At 45.1% G+C, this 13858-nt stretch overlaps 1 protein-coding gene across 1 annotated transcript in view; it reads right to left on the bottom strand.

The window, feature by feature from the left end:
- NDRG1 (N-myc downstream regulated 1) overlaps nt 1-11908 on the bottom strand; it is a 39512-nt gene extending 27604 nt beyond the window's left edge. The window contains exon 1 of the mRNA XM_083868156.1: nt 11859-11908. The gene's annotated coding sequence lies outside the window, so the exon portion shown is untranslated. The remainder of the gene's footprint in view (nt 1-11858) is intronic.
- Between the last annotated feature and the right edge of the window lie 1950 nt (nt 11909-13858).

The raw sequence follows: 13858 nt of genomic DNA, 5'->3' as shown, positions 1-13858 counted from the left end.
TGAGAGTTTGCAGGACAGCTGGATGCTGCAGAAAGCTATGAGGGGACACACTCAGACTAAAAGCTAATGCTTGAAAAACGTGGGTGTCCATTCATATTCAAATAGCTTTGGATTTTAGGAACCCTTCTTGGTAGCTATGCAGCTGGGGAGATTTTTGGTAAAAATTAGATTGGATTTTAAGTTGAAAGAAATTTTACACCACCAGTTGTGGCATGAAGACAGGACCAAAACTAACCATTGCTTTGTACTTCAAATTTACAAGATGACATCAGAGATACTTGAATAGTCAGGAGACTCAAGTGACTCTGAGTCACCCTTTTTCTCCAGGTTTTCCATTGTGTTTTGTCCGTTACAAATTTTAATCGGAAAGAATAAGCAGGGGGGAAAAATTGCAAAATTTTGAGAAATTCCAAGTGATATTTTAGCAAATTACATGTTTTTGTGATTACAGCCGTCTATGTATTGTGCCATTCTACACAGTGAGCCATTGGCCATAGCAGAGGAAAAATAAATGTTGTGGCAATATTTGGAGGTCAAAATATTCATATGCAATTGCACCTATGAGCTTGTTTGTTTGTTTGTTTTTAATTCTGTTAAGATACCTTAATATTGCACCTAATTCTGCAACAGGCACTAGAAGTACAAGAGATTTTTCTATGGTTTGCCCATAGGTGAGGAGAGGAAGAAGTCAGGTCCCCTGCAGTTTTCCAGTAAGAAGCGGATCAGGGAACAAAGCCACAGCCACTGTTTGTGGAATAGAGATATTTACGTGGGGTAGTTTCAGATTTTCAGGGACTCCAGAGCATTGACTACAAATGAGCAGAAAAAAAACTGTGCCAAAAAAGAACAAGATGGATGCTTTTTATAGCCTTAAAAACAATCCTGTTTTCACAATAGTTCAAAGTTGTTGCTCTATGTTTCCGAAGGAGCTGGCGTTAGGAAGTGCTGACCAGCAGATTGCACGGCTGCCACCAAGTCTGCTGAACGAGAGCCCTACCTTCACCAGGTTCTCACTTTTGGAAAGACACTATATTTTGGAGCCACAGTGTTTTCAGATCAGACATTTCCAAGCTCTGAGTTTTCCTTCTGTGCATCAGGAACACCTGAAACACTCCTACCAGGCGGCAACCCTGCGTTGAGGCAGGATAACACCACGCTGTTTGTTCACAGGAGCTGGCAAACAAAGCCCCACTATCTGACTGCACTCTAAAAAACATCTTATTTTCCAAGGAGAAGGATGGGGAAGTGGCTTTGTACCATCCTTGTTCAGCACAAATTTTATACTTTCTAAATAGGTGCTTTGTGCTACCCTCTGTTATGTGACAGGGCAGCTCAACGCTAATGTATCTGCATAACTCTCCTAAATAGATAACCATACAAGCATCCCTTTATACACATTTCAAAGCACTTGCCTCATAGATGCCTTCCAAAGACAAAGTTCATTTATATCTGCAAGCAGTAGTGTAAAGTTGCCAACTTGGAGAAAAACAACTTTTTTTTTCCGCTCTGCTTGGCCAATTCAGCCTGCTGAGAGGTCCCAAGTTCTCCTCTCCAGGAAAAGCCACTTCCACACAATGGCCACCCACCACCCTGCACCCAGATACCTGATACCTGTTGCAACTGCTGCTCAGTAGCTTAAGTTTTAAAATAACTATCCTTCAAAGAGAAAATTAAACATTTAAGACGCCTCTGAGATGGCAAAATGCTTTAAAACTGATGGCATATCTATCTTTCCCACACAGCAGGAAAGGCATCAGGCTCTGGGAAGCAAGGAAGATGTGGGGAAGGGTGAGGTCATCTGTGCAAAAGTGTTAATTTCATTCAGAGGCTTTTCTATATCCCTTCCAGCCCAACCCCACTGCTCCAAAACCACTGCAGCAAGTGTCATAACCAAGGCTAATAGCTCAGGAATCTCTATCTGGAGCCTGATTATCTTGATATTAAAAGTTCAGAATACATCCCCTCTCCCTCTGTATCATTACTGGAGGGACAACCATTGCTTCTGCTTTGTTTTGGTAGCAGAAGGTACAGATAAATGTGCAGCCTGGGTTTGCATTACAGAGATCCCAGCAAAGAAGCTAAGAAGACACCCACCAGGCCACCCTCAGACCCCAGCAATGCTGCAACCACAAACACCAAACATTAGGTAACATGCAACCAACTATTTCCATTAATGTAGTATCATGGAAAACAAAGAGCAACAAAAGGCTCCTGCCTGACTGTTTCAGAAAGAAGGCAATTTCCTCAAAATTGCTTGTTTAAACACTGGCAGCAGAGATTATTCTCCTTTTGAATACTGATGTGCAGAAGGGTAACCAGATCATCCTGATGGCATTTTCACCTCTACAGGCTGAGCAAGCAGGAGGGACAGCAATCACTTTGCATGTGGGGTTACATACTCATGAGCATCTAATGGTAGAGAGGGAAACACTTGTGGGCACTGAGGCCCCCAGCTCCCATGAACTGCTGGTGTTCCCTTTGGAGACAGAGGGACCGTGGGAGACTTGTGCTCCAGGATCACAGGTGAAAGGTGTTTCCAAACCACTCATATCACTCTGCACTTCATCCCTTGAAAGCCAGGGGTGTCTTCAGCACTGTCATGAAAGAAGGTAGGAGGGACAAGGGTGGCAGAGGCTTTGTGCACCTGTAGCAGCTCCCAGAACAATTATTCAAGGGTGAGACAAGGATGGAGAGAGTTAAAATGTCTCCAAAGCTCTGAAAAAGTTGATTGGCAAATATTCACATTAAAAAAAAATAACCAAGCATCTCAGGCCTCTGACAATGAAGGAAAGTTACTGTGATGCTCAAACAGCCTTTGAGTCTTCCACAGTCCATTAGATCTCGTCCAGTCATTAACAGTAAATGCTGTAAACTTGTCTGACTGACCTAACATAAACATGGTTACTGCAAACTGGAGGAAAGCTTGAAAAAAAAAAAAAAACTTGTCTCCACTAAGCAGAGACTAAACAGAGGCAAGTGGACATCAAGGCATGACAGTTCATAGCACCCATGTGCAGTTCTGGGCCATAATGCATCTCTAAGTGCAGTTTACATTTCAGATATTTTATAACAAAGTTGACAAATTTAATCTTCCTGTTTGTGAATCAAGTGATTCATTTGCAAGCATCCAAACAGTTCATGCATAAGCATCTGCCCCCACTCTGCCCTGTTTAAACTACTCTTTGTTACAGGCATTGGTATCACAAGGTCCTTTGTGTACAGTTACTGCTTTTCTCTGACATTGTGCCACACAATAAATTATGAAAGAGGTTTTACAGCAGTTCCTCCCCTTTAAAAAAAGGCAAACGACTTTTGACAGTTAGGTAGGATCTGAATAAACAGTTTGAGCAGGAAGTGTCAAACTACTTGTGGCACTCCAGGCTTCTTTTTAGCCTCTGGTTACACATTATCTCGATTTGCAACTAAAAGTTAATAACTGAGACAAAGGAAGTTTGAAAGCAGAACCTTTAAATAGCCTGAAGTTTCAAATGAGAAAGGGTCAGGAATCAAAGCATTAAGTCAAATATTATCAGGGAAATGAAACAGTTACAATGCCTGGTGGTCTCCAGTTCATAGATGTCCTGGCAGCTGCTATCACCTCTTCAAGTACAGTACACTGGTGATACTCAATTTCATTACTTTTTTCTAACCATTTTGCTTTTTATTGTCTTTCAACCCTCTTTGTGAGTTACTCCACCAGCATGTTTTCATGAAGGCTCTAGTTGAAAATGAGAGCTGGCAGCCAATAAAAACCCCCCACAAATGCAAGTTGTTAGGAGGATAACATGGCATAACAGTGATTTTTTCAAACAAAAAAACCAAGAAGAGCTTTAAGTTTTAACCATTTTTAAGTTTACACTTACGCTACGTGCTGATCGATCTGATTAGGAAACCAAAACCTTGGAGCCAAGAACTGGAGCCCTGTGCCAAGTAACAGCTGGGTGAAGCCCAAGGGAGACAGCTGCAGGGACAGAGCCAGCAGCTGAGCCAGCACAAAGGCACAGCTGGGGGGCCACAGCATCTCCCCCAGCCCTGCTGCCAGCAGCTGGGACCCTCTCCTGCAGTGAGGGAGGAGATCTCCAGGCTCAGCTCCAGCCCACCTCCCCTGGCTGGTTTTCACTGGCGCATCTGGCCCCAGTGCCCGACGGACACTGCTCAGTTGTGTCACTCTGGGATCAGACACAGCCTGAGAGCTGCCAGATCCTTAGCCCAGGGCTGGGCACTCTCCACACATCACAAACCACCCTGGCAGCTGCACATGGATAGTAGCATCAAAACACAGGGAGCTGCAAGCAGCCCTTCTGTCTACCCCAGAGATGTTGAGCAAGAAACTGTTGCAATGCAGTTTGCACAACCCTCTCTCTGTGGGATGTCATGAAGAATGTTCCTTAGAAAGCTCGAGGTTCTCCCATGTTTCACAGGAGGAGAAGCTGGCTGTGGGGAAGGGTTGGTGAGCTGTCCAAAGGATGTGTCTGCTGTCCCCATCACTGCTTTGCTGGACACCCCTGCTGTGTACTCCCTCCCAACATCATGAGCAGCTATCTCTTCCTAGCTGGCAGGGAAATGGAAAGATCTCAATGCCTTAGGGCTTTTTCCTATTGTAGCAATCCGTAACATACCTACACTGTAACATCACATTTGAGGGACAGATAAACCCTGAACCCTGCAGTTCTCAAAAATTCATGCTTCTTTAGCATCTGGCACCAGTAACTGCCTCAGGTCATACCTCTGTGACAAGTGGTTCTGTCTGATAATGCAGAGTAAGTGTTCAAGGCCAGGTTGGATGGGGCTTTGAGCAACCTGGCCTAGAGGAAGAAGGGCTGGAACTAGATGATCTTTAAAAACACAGATTTGCCCATCCACACTGGTGCCAGTGTTGCGCTTGAAAGGGCCCCAGGCCATGGGTGGCAGCACTGGAGGGTGGAAAGGATGAACAGCAATCAGCTGCTTTCCCAGGCTTTGTTTCCTTACATCCACCCCCCCAGCCAACCAGTCTCCTTCACTGCCCCAGCAGCCTCCTCTGCCTCTGCATCCATCCCACTGCCCACGCACAAAGGTCTGAAACCAAGATTAAAGGTGATGCACTGATGATACAGGACCTGACACCTGCTGTGCAGTGCTGGGCTGGGCTTTGGGGGCAGAGGAAATCACAGAGATGTTATGAGGGGGCAGAGATGGATTAGGTATTTCATAATGTGGAAGAGACGGCTTCTGCCACAAAGATTACAGTCTAAACAGACAAGAAAAAAGCTATTGTTCCTGCAGCTCACCAGTGTCAGGACATGCTCCCTGCCCCCTCCTAGTCTCAATCTGCCATGCTTTAATAGCTCAGAGCTGCTGCCCAGCTGCAGCAGCTTCAACAAGTGGGTGGTTCTGTCGAAGTTACAGGCAAAAACATACTGAGATTATTCCAGAAGGGAGAGGCTCACAGGATACTCAGAGATGAGGAATGTTGTCTGGCTCTCTAGGTTGCACCCTCACAAAAATAGAGCAGATTCTTTTTATATGTTCTGCATTTTGCAATGATGAGGAAAAAGTATCACAGCTGAGGTTAATGATGTTTCTTAATTTACATTTATTCATGAGGTTGCACTATATGGGTTGCAGCTCCTGAGTACATAGATGACTTGTTCTACCACCTATTAAAATTGCTTGGTCATTGCTATTACAAGTTCTTTCCCTGCCAAAATGTCTTGGCTGAAGTTTTCCATGATGGGTACATGAGGGTTTTTGCTTGTTTGTTGAGGAGAAAAGAATAATTTATGGATATTATTCTGTTCCCATGCACAGCCAGTTCCCTTTTCTAGGATGAACTTTAGCCTTCTAGAGCTTAATCTGAACTCAAACTTACACAAATGGCCATTGTGCTAAGACACATCTTTCGTTCTTCCCAAGCAAGTCCCTTTATAAAATTACCCAGATTTAAGCAGTTTCACATGCTGAATTACTTGGGACTACATCTGGGCAAAAAAGTCTTCCACTGCCTACAGGCATCAGCACCCAAACATTCCATATGATCTCCCCAGGGGCTGAGCACACAGCCTGTAGCACAACAGGTGGCACTGGTGAGGGAGTGTCTAAATCAACACCATCCAGTACCAGAATACTCCTTGCTTCTGAAAACAAACTCTTTCAAAACTCTCCAAAGTGGGCAAAAGGCAATTCACCATCCTTAGCTGACTTATTTCAAAGCCTTACCCATCTACACTCCAGGTTAGTGCCTATCACAGGCAGAGAACTTTGTTATCACTTTCCAGGCTGTGTTTACAAGAAGGGTTGGAGTTACACACGTCCAAGCTTTTATACAGCATTGGGATTTTATATAAAACTTCATAAAATCCACAGTGCACATGGGAAAAAATGTGATGCTCTTAAACTGAATCATCTAGGAAAGAAAATATTAAAGGTCATCATAAAATTCTGCAGTGCTTCTACTGCATAATTAGTCCCATAGCCAAAACACCACAACTTCGTCCAAGGATAAAGATACATCTTAAAATATAGCAGGGATATGTTACAGTACATGCAAAGCATGTTTAGAGCACTCCAGAACTACGGCAGCAGGAAAATGACATCATTAGTTTGACAAGGTGCACACGAGCTTCCTGAAGGAAGCAACCCAAAAACCCACAGCAGGAGCAATCCTTCCTTCCTTTAACAGTGCATTTCCCATCTGGATGTCTGCTGACTGTGTTCACAAATAAAAGTTCCTTTGAAAGTTGCATCCTACTTTGCTGATTGCTTTTCCAATACAGCTTATGCCTACCAGTAAACACACTACCAGATGTTACCACTTTTTTTGTTTTGAATACCATTGCCTCCACCTACAGAGTCTTCATAAGGGCATTAGAGTTTAAGATCCTTATAACTTAGTTTGTGCTTCCTAAAATCCAGAATTTCTTAAAGTCAGGTTGCAAGAGTGGTGAAATGGCAAGGACAGAAAAACCACACACGTGTGAAAAAAAAAACAAACAAACCCAAACAAACTCAAGGAATGGTTGAAAGTAAATGGAAAGATTTGTTTTGTAGTGAGTTGGATTTTCATGCTGCACTAAGTCCTAATGTTTGGTGTTTCCACTAATCTCTGCATCATCTGTACAGGTCTAGCAGACTGGCCCTCTACATTCATGGTAGAAAATAAGCTGAAAAAGCTATACTTTTGAAGCTATACTTAGGTCAGGAAGGAAGCAGCCAGTTGATGGCTTGGAAAAGTAGTGAATACCCAGTTTCAAAAACAGGTCTTGAAAAGGAAGATCTATATTGACTAACTTCCAGCTACCAAGAGAAAAAAACTTGACAGATGAAAAGGATATATTAAAATTTTGACAACTAACCGAAAGGAAGTCACCCCAAACCCAAAAGAAACATAGGAAATGTGATCAGCCACACAAAATAAGAGCAGCAAAACTGACACACATCCTGCTTAGTACAAAGAGATACAGCTGTGGACAATTTCTTCAGCACAGTCTGTCCAGCTGTGCATCGGCAAGCACACCACAGAGCACCTCTGCATGGAGAACACCCCCTCTGACGACAAACTTCTGGGCATTATCCAAAGGAAACACTCTCGTGCCAGCTGGGAAACAAAATAGGCCTGAACCTGTAGCAGCCCTGAGACAAAAACTAAACTCATCACCCTCATCATCCAACAGAGGAGCTTGCACATTCAAGCCTGACACTTGGGCAACTTCAGGCTTTATTTTTTTCTGTACTCCACACTTGCTGTTCTGGATTAAATGCCAAATCATGGTACTGATTCACATGGACTCTCAGTGCTGGGTTTAATTATGTCATAGTAACACTTCAGTGATATATGAACACATAGTCAGGAAAAGCTCTGAATGGCTCCTTACTGCTGCTTAAAAACCACAGCCAAAGGAAATTAACAGTAGGGATTACCTCCCACTAGCTGTCCCTCCCTGAAGTCACCCAGGGCTCTGGAAGTGACACAGATGGGGAAAAAAGCCCCCACCATTTGATAGAAACACCAAGTTCAATAGCCATTATATCCACAGCCATTGATTCCCTGGATGTCTAACCCAGATTTCAGTCAGCCATAGGAACACACACCATTGAACCTGAAAATGGATTTGCCTTACTCTTATTCTTTGAAACAGTTGCAGAATATTTCCCCTAACTTTCCAGTAGTAGCAAGTAATTTACTTGGAACTTTTGAGACAGAGCTTTTGACAGAGGGCAGAGGGGTAACTGCTGGTTCTGGACCTGAACAACCTGATCTAGAGGGTGGCATCCCTGGATGGCAGAGGGGTTGGAACTAGGGTGGTTTTTAAGGTCCCTTCCAACCCAAGCCCTTTATGATTTTATGAAGAGCTACTGAAACTGGAGATCAGCTCCCACCTAACTGTCCAGGGAAATTCTCCACAGAAGCAGCTTTAGGAACAGCACCATCCTGCTTCAGGTAAACATTCAAATTCACTCCTAAAGCTGAAGGCAAGGGCAGTCTATAAGTGCAGTGCCATCTTTTTAGCAAAATGGTGACAGGAAAAATTGGGGTCTTCTGTATTTCCAGGTGCTGTGACAGAACATGAAAGTTAGATCTAAAAATTCATCTGGAAGTCTTACTCCCTCTCCAGAACCAGTATTTCATCCTTGTTAATGCTAAGCAGTTGGCATTTCCTGTATTTTGGAAGGTTTTCCTTTCAGGTGATAAAACCAGAGCAGTTAGAGACAGTCACTCTATTGTACATTGTGTTGTCCATTGCTGTGACTGAACTGATCCAGGCCATTGCTGCCCCAGGCTGTGCTCTCCCTGACAGCAAACAGGCTTCTGCTGCCTTAAGCTTCCAGCTGGGCACATGATGTAAACACTGCTGATCCACCACAATTAGAATTTGTATTATTTTTGAGTTTTGCAGCTTCTGCTCATGATGAAGAGCTTCAAGCCAGCTTCACCCCTTCTGCATAATTTCTTTTACTCTTTGTCTATTTTGAGACAATAAAGGCAGGAAGTGTCTCATTACATATATGCTGCTCTACGTTTTGTGCTCTAATGAGGGTAAGTGAAAAACCAGTATTTTCTGTGGGAGGCTAGAAGTCTGTCAAAATCTCTTAAGCTGGTCATGAGAAGATTTATGCTGCACTTCAGTCAAGGAAATAAATCACTTGGTCTTAAAAAATTGAATCAAAGAAATTTTCTCCCAACACTTTACTGCTAATCTCACCTGAGCTACAAGAGCAAATTACTTAATTGCCTTGTAACTACCTCTAAGAACCAGGTTCCCTTGCCAAAGTGTTCCAAAAGGTGCCCTGTAATCTCCCCATGCAATTGTCGTAGTCCAAAAAGGAATATCCAAAGAGCAGAGTACCTCCTACTGGAGGAAAGACAATAGGGGAATCCTGCTGGTTTTACTGGGCATTCATACAACCTACCCAGATGGTCTGTCACAGTTTTAGTATTCTTTTCATTTTGGCAAGAATAAAAAAAAAGCCATTGTGGAAGGCACAAAGTGAAAACCTTCAGAGCTTGTTTTCAGTAGCCCAGGTGCTGGTTCCCAGACCAGGCAGAGCGTGTGGCAGCCCTGCCTCAGCAGAGAGTGACACTTCTTTGGCTGTTGCCTAATTCTCTGGACACCTGACACTTTGACGTCTCTATCTTGTTGTCATCCTGGTAAAGAGGCCAATAAATGCATGAAATAAGTACACAAACCCTTCTTTCTAAGGGAAACAAACGAAAACTCTGGTTTGTCTAGACCCTTCTTGCCCAGCCTAGTTCAAGGTCAAGTCACTTTGCAGTGCCCATTCCCAGGGGAAGAGCTCATCTTTTTACAAGAGCATGTAATGACAGGGCAAAGGGGTATGGCTTTAAACTGAAAGAAGGTCCATTTTAGCTAGATATTGGGAACAAATTCTTCCCTGTGAGGGTGCTGAGGCACTGGCACAGGCTGCCCAGAGAAGCTGTGGATGCTTCATCCCTGAAAGTGTTCAAGGCCAGGCTGGATGGGACTTTGAGCAACCTGGTCTGGTGGAAGGTGGCCCTGACCATGGCAGGGGAGTCAAACCAGATAATCTTTCACCAAAAATCATTTTATCATCGCTCATCCAGTAACTGTAGAAATTCCTGTTCAAAGTTTTCAAAGTTGAAATCAAACCCATTCAGGTATCTGCTGCACAAGAAACTCAGATTCAGAACCTGAGGCCTCCAGGCCCCCAAACCATTACATCTGTGGCATCTGTTCAGTTTTTACTGAAAAATATTAGGTATAACAACCAAACCCTAAGGAGTCTGTCATTACTACATTAAAATCTCCTTTCACTGCATCTGTGTTTTCCAGATCAAAACACACACCAGTTCCTCCTGAACACATTCATGAGTTACTCTTTTTTGAGGGCCTGGGCCTCATTAGTACCCTGGGAACTGTACAAGCCTTTAAGAATCACTATTGGTGCTGCATCTACTCTGAGCTTTAGCATTTCATCCAAAGTCATTAAATTCTTGCTGTGCACAGAACATCACACAGTATTAGCTGCCTGCTGTTTACTCAAGTACTTCTGATAAAAACACAGCCATTCTATGTCAAACTACATTAGGCTCTGGTTAAAAGACCACAAAAATCAAAACAACAAAAAAAAATCCACACAAAAAAAAATAAAACACCCTAATGAAAATATCAAAAAGCAACCCCCCCCCCCAAAAAAAAAAAAAAAAAAAAAAAAAAAAGGCAAAAACCCACAAAAACCAACCACCAAACTCGTTTCCTGAGCCAAGTTCAAAGTGCACTGCTTAATGCCACTGGCTGAAGTTTTGATGTAAATTATACCCGTAACAGCCAAGGCTAAAACAGCAAGGCAGGCGTTACCTGAAGCACTTGATAGCTCCTCTTTACAGGTTATTTCCATTGCTTGCCCTCAACAGTGAGTTTTGCAGCAGCTGTGTATCCTTAACACACTTGGATACACACACAAAAAAAAGTTGAAAAAAAGCCAGAAGAAAGCAAAACAATCAAAACACCACGCAGAGAACCTGGACAGACAGCTTCAGGTTGTCTTTAACTTCTTCCATGTCATTACAATTGCATTTTCTAGGTTTAAAATATGCTTTCTATTTAAACCAGAGAAAGAAAATCATCAAAATTACGTAGGTGATAAATACTTCTATCTCAAGTCCTGCTGTGGGGATGGGGTGCACTGGGATTTTTGCGAAAGAGTGTGTTATGCAGTGAGCAATGCCAACTTACGAATATTTCATAGGAAAACTGAAGCATGATGAAAAGCATTAACCAAAACCTTAGCAGAAGTGAAATCCCTTATTTCACCAAGCCCAGAACGTGGCTGTGGTTCCCCTGCAAACAGCCCGGCAGTGCCCTGAGCCCAGCAGTGCCTGGAAGCGGGGCTGGAGAACTGTGCCCGTCCTCACACACGGTGACAACATCCCCACCGGGCACGGGCAGGGCTGTCCTGTGCTCCAGACCCAGCACCGAGCTGCGAGAGCAGAGAAACACAGGCAATCCATCACCCCGCCGGACAACTTCCATGGAGAAAGTACGTGCCTTGGCTCCACAGCTGTTCTCCGGGCCAGCCCAGCCCAGCCCATCCCATCCCGCTGCTACCCGGGAGCCCGGACATTGGCAGCAGCATCCCACCCCGGTTCCCGGGGCAGGGCCGGGGTCTGGACCTTAGCAGCAGAATCCCAGGGCCGGGGTCCGGCTCGGGGCTCCGCTGCCCCCTCCGAGAGCCACCCGTAGCCCGGCACAGAGCTGCCCGGAGCGAGGGGAAACGGAGGGAGTTGGGAGGAAAAAGGAGGAGGGTGAGGCGAGGATGCGTGCTCCAGGGGACTGCGAGGTCCGCGGGGATGGGTGAGTAGAAAGAGGGACGGAAAGAGGGACGGAAAGAGGGCTTACCCTTCGCGCCGCCGCTGCCCCCGCTCCGCCCGTGCCGCTCCGGCCGCCGCCCGCGGCCGCGGGGAGCATTTATAGCCCGTGCCCCGCCCGCCGGGCGGTGCCGCCGCCGCCACACGGGCTCCGCCCGCCGCCCTCGGGCTCGCCCCGCCGGCCGCGGGGGTTTGCGGCGGCTGTGCCCCTGTGCCCGGCCCGACAGGGAGCCCGGGAGCCCCGACACCCACCCGCAAACCCGGGTCCTCTCTCCTCCCTGCAGGCGGAGGGGGCTCAGCGCTGACATCGCGTTCCCGGGCAGGCGGGAGAGCGGGGGGACCCGCTTCCCCGGTTAGCCGGGGCTTCCAGCAGCTTGAGGAGAAGGGAATGTGTGCAAGGACTTCCCCAAGGACCCAGCAGCAGCCCTGGGAAAGGCTGAGCTGAGGACGGCGACAGTGGGGTCCTGGCACAGGTGGTCAGAGTCCTGCGGACGTGCTTCTGTATCGATAAAAAGTCTGTTTACCACAGTTGGAAAATCTTGTGCTCGCATATTAAAATGCTCCTTCCACTAGGAAGGAGCTGTAATTGCAGGAGGGAAGTCATGCCTTTGCACATTTCTGGTGAAGTTCAGAGGGTGCAGCGGGTGCTGCAAGTGCCGGGTGAGTTTCCCAGTGAATAGCCCTTTGGCAAGAAGCGCAGCTAATCGTTTATTCCAAAAAAGAGGCCCTCGCCTGCTGAGCAAAGAGTGTCTCTGTACACACAGTTCTGTGCTGAGCCATCCGCCTAGAGGCGGGTTAAACTGTCACGACCTGAGCTGCTTTTTCTGTGACTTTTCTGTAAAGCACTCCACCACGATGTGATTTCACATAACAAACTTCACTTTTACGGCATGTTACTGTGACCCAAACACATGAAATCCACAGCACGTTGTCATTCCCCCTTATGAAGTGGCCTGAAGAGGAAATCAGAAATTCCTCAAACTCTGAAACTCTGTTAAACTCTCAGCCTCTGTTTTCTCAGCTATGTAATAAGGTTATTAAGTCCAGTCTACAAAAGCTTGCTTCTGTTCAAATGCATATGAGCTTCTCTCCTCCTAAGTCAGCTTCTGCACCTGAGTCTGAAACTGCTGCCTTTGGAAGTAGAACCCTGGAAATCTGGTTCCTTTTTCATCACAAAATTATGGGACATCATGTTGTTCAGCAATAACCCTGAAGTATTACCAAGTGTAGAATAAAGGAAATGTCTTGTTTTCTTCCCTTTGATTAGTTAATGTCTGCAAGGATGAAAAGTATTTCTGACCAACGTAAGAGAGCATTTGTCATCCTAAGACAGCACTGTTCTGTATGTGCTTTCTTTGTTGTTTGAATGATAGAAGGCCTAATCTTTTTCATAATCACTTTAAACTGTGATGCCAGGAAACCAATGAAACCATCACAAATCATTTAATTTGCAACTGAGCCTATTTTGAAGTCGTATGTTCAAAATCACATCATCAGGTCACTGGCATGCTGTGTTTGTTATGGAAGATTTGTCTAGCTCAGTATACCAAAGTTATGGAACAATAAACGAGAACATGGGCTTGACTAATATTTCCAACAGATTATTCCTTCCTTCATCTGATCACGAAACAATATCCTAGCTCAAAAGCATTCAGTCCTTCAGAAAACAGATCTGGGGCAGTGTCTGAATTGTATGATTTGGCCCATCCTCAAGCAGTTTTTTGGTGTACTGTGCTTGGCTGCTTTATGGGGAAGGGGCTGAAAGCTTCAGAGCTGCAGATGGAATGAACTATTTTCTGTTCACTAGATGCAGACTTTTGCAGTTAAAAAACAAGTAATGAGTCTAGAATGGACTGGAAAACTGAAATGAAGTGTTTTCTTTTGCTTTGGCCTTGCAGCTCGCTGTTTATATCGTGTGCAGTGTTGGACCTTCAAAAAAGCTGAAGACAGGCAGGTAGGAGTCCTAAAGACTAGTTGCTTGGAAAACCTGGCAATCTGTGCATCCAAACAGAGCCTCCACTAGTTCATGCA

The sequence above is a fragment of the Zosterops lateralis genome (genome assembly GCF_965231275.1).
Source record: "Zosterops lateralis genome assembly, chromosome: 1".
Classification (NCBI taxonomy): Eukaryota; Metazoa; Chordata; class Aves; order Passeriformes; family Zosteropidae; genus Zosterops; species Zosterops lateralis.
The sequence above is the reverse complement of the archived record's forward strand: the minus strand, read 5'-3'. Positions and strand labels throughout refer to the sequence as shown.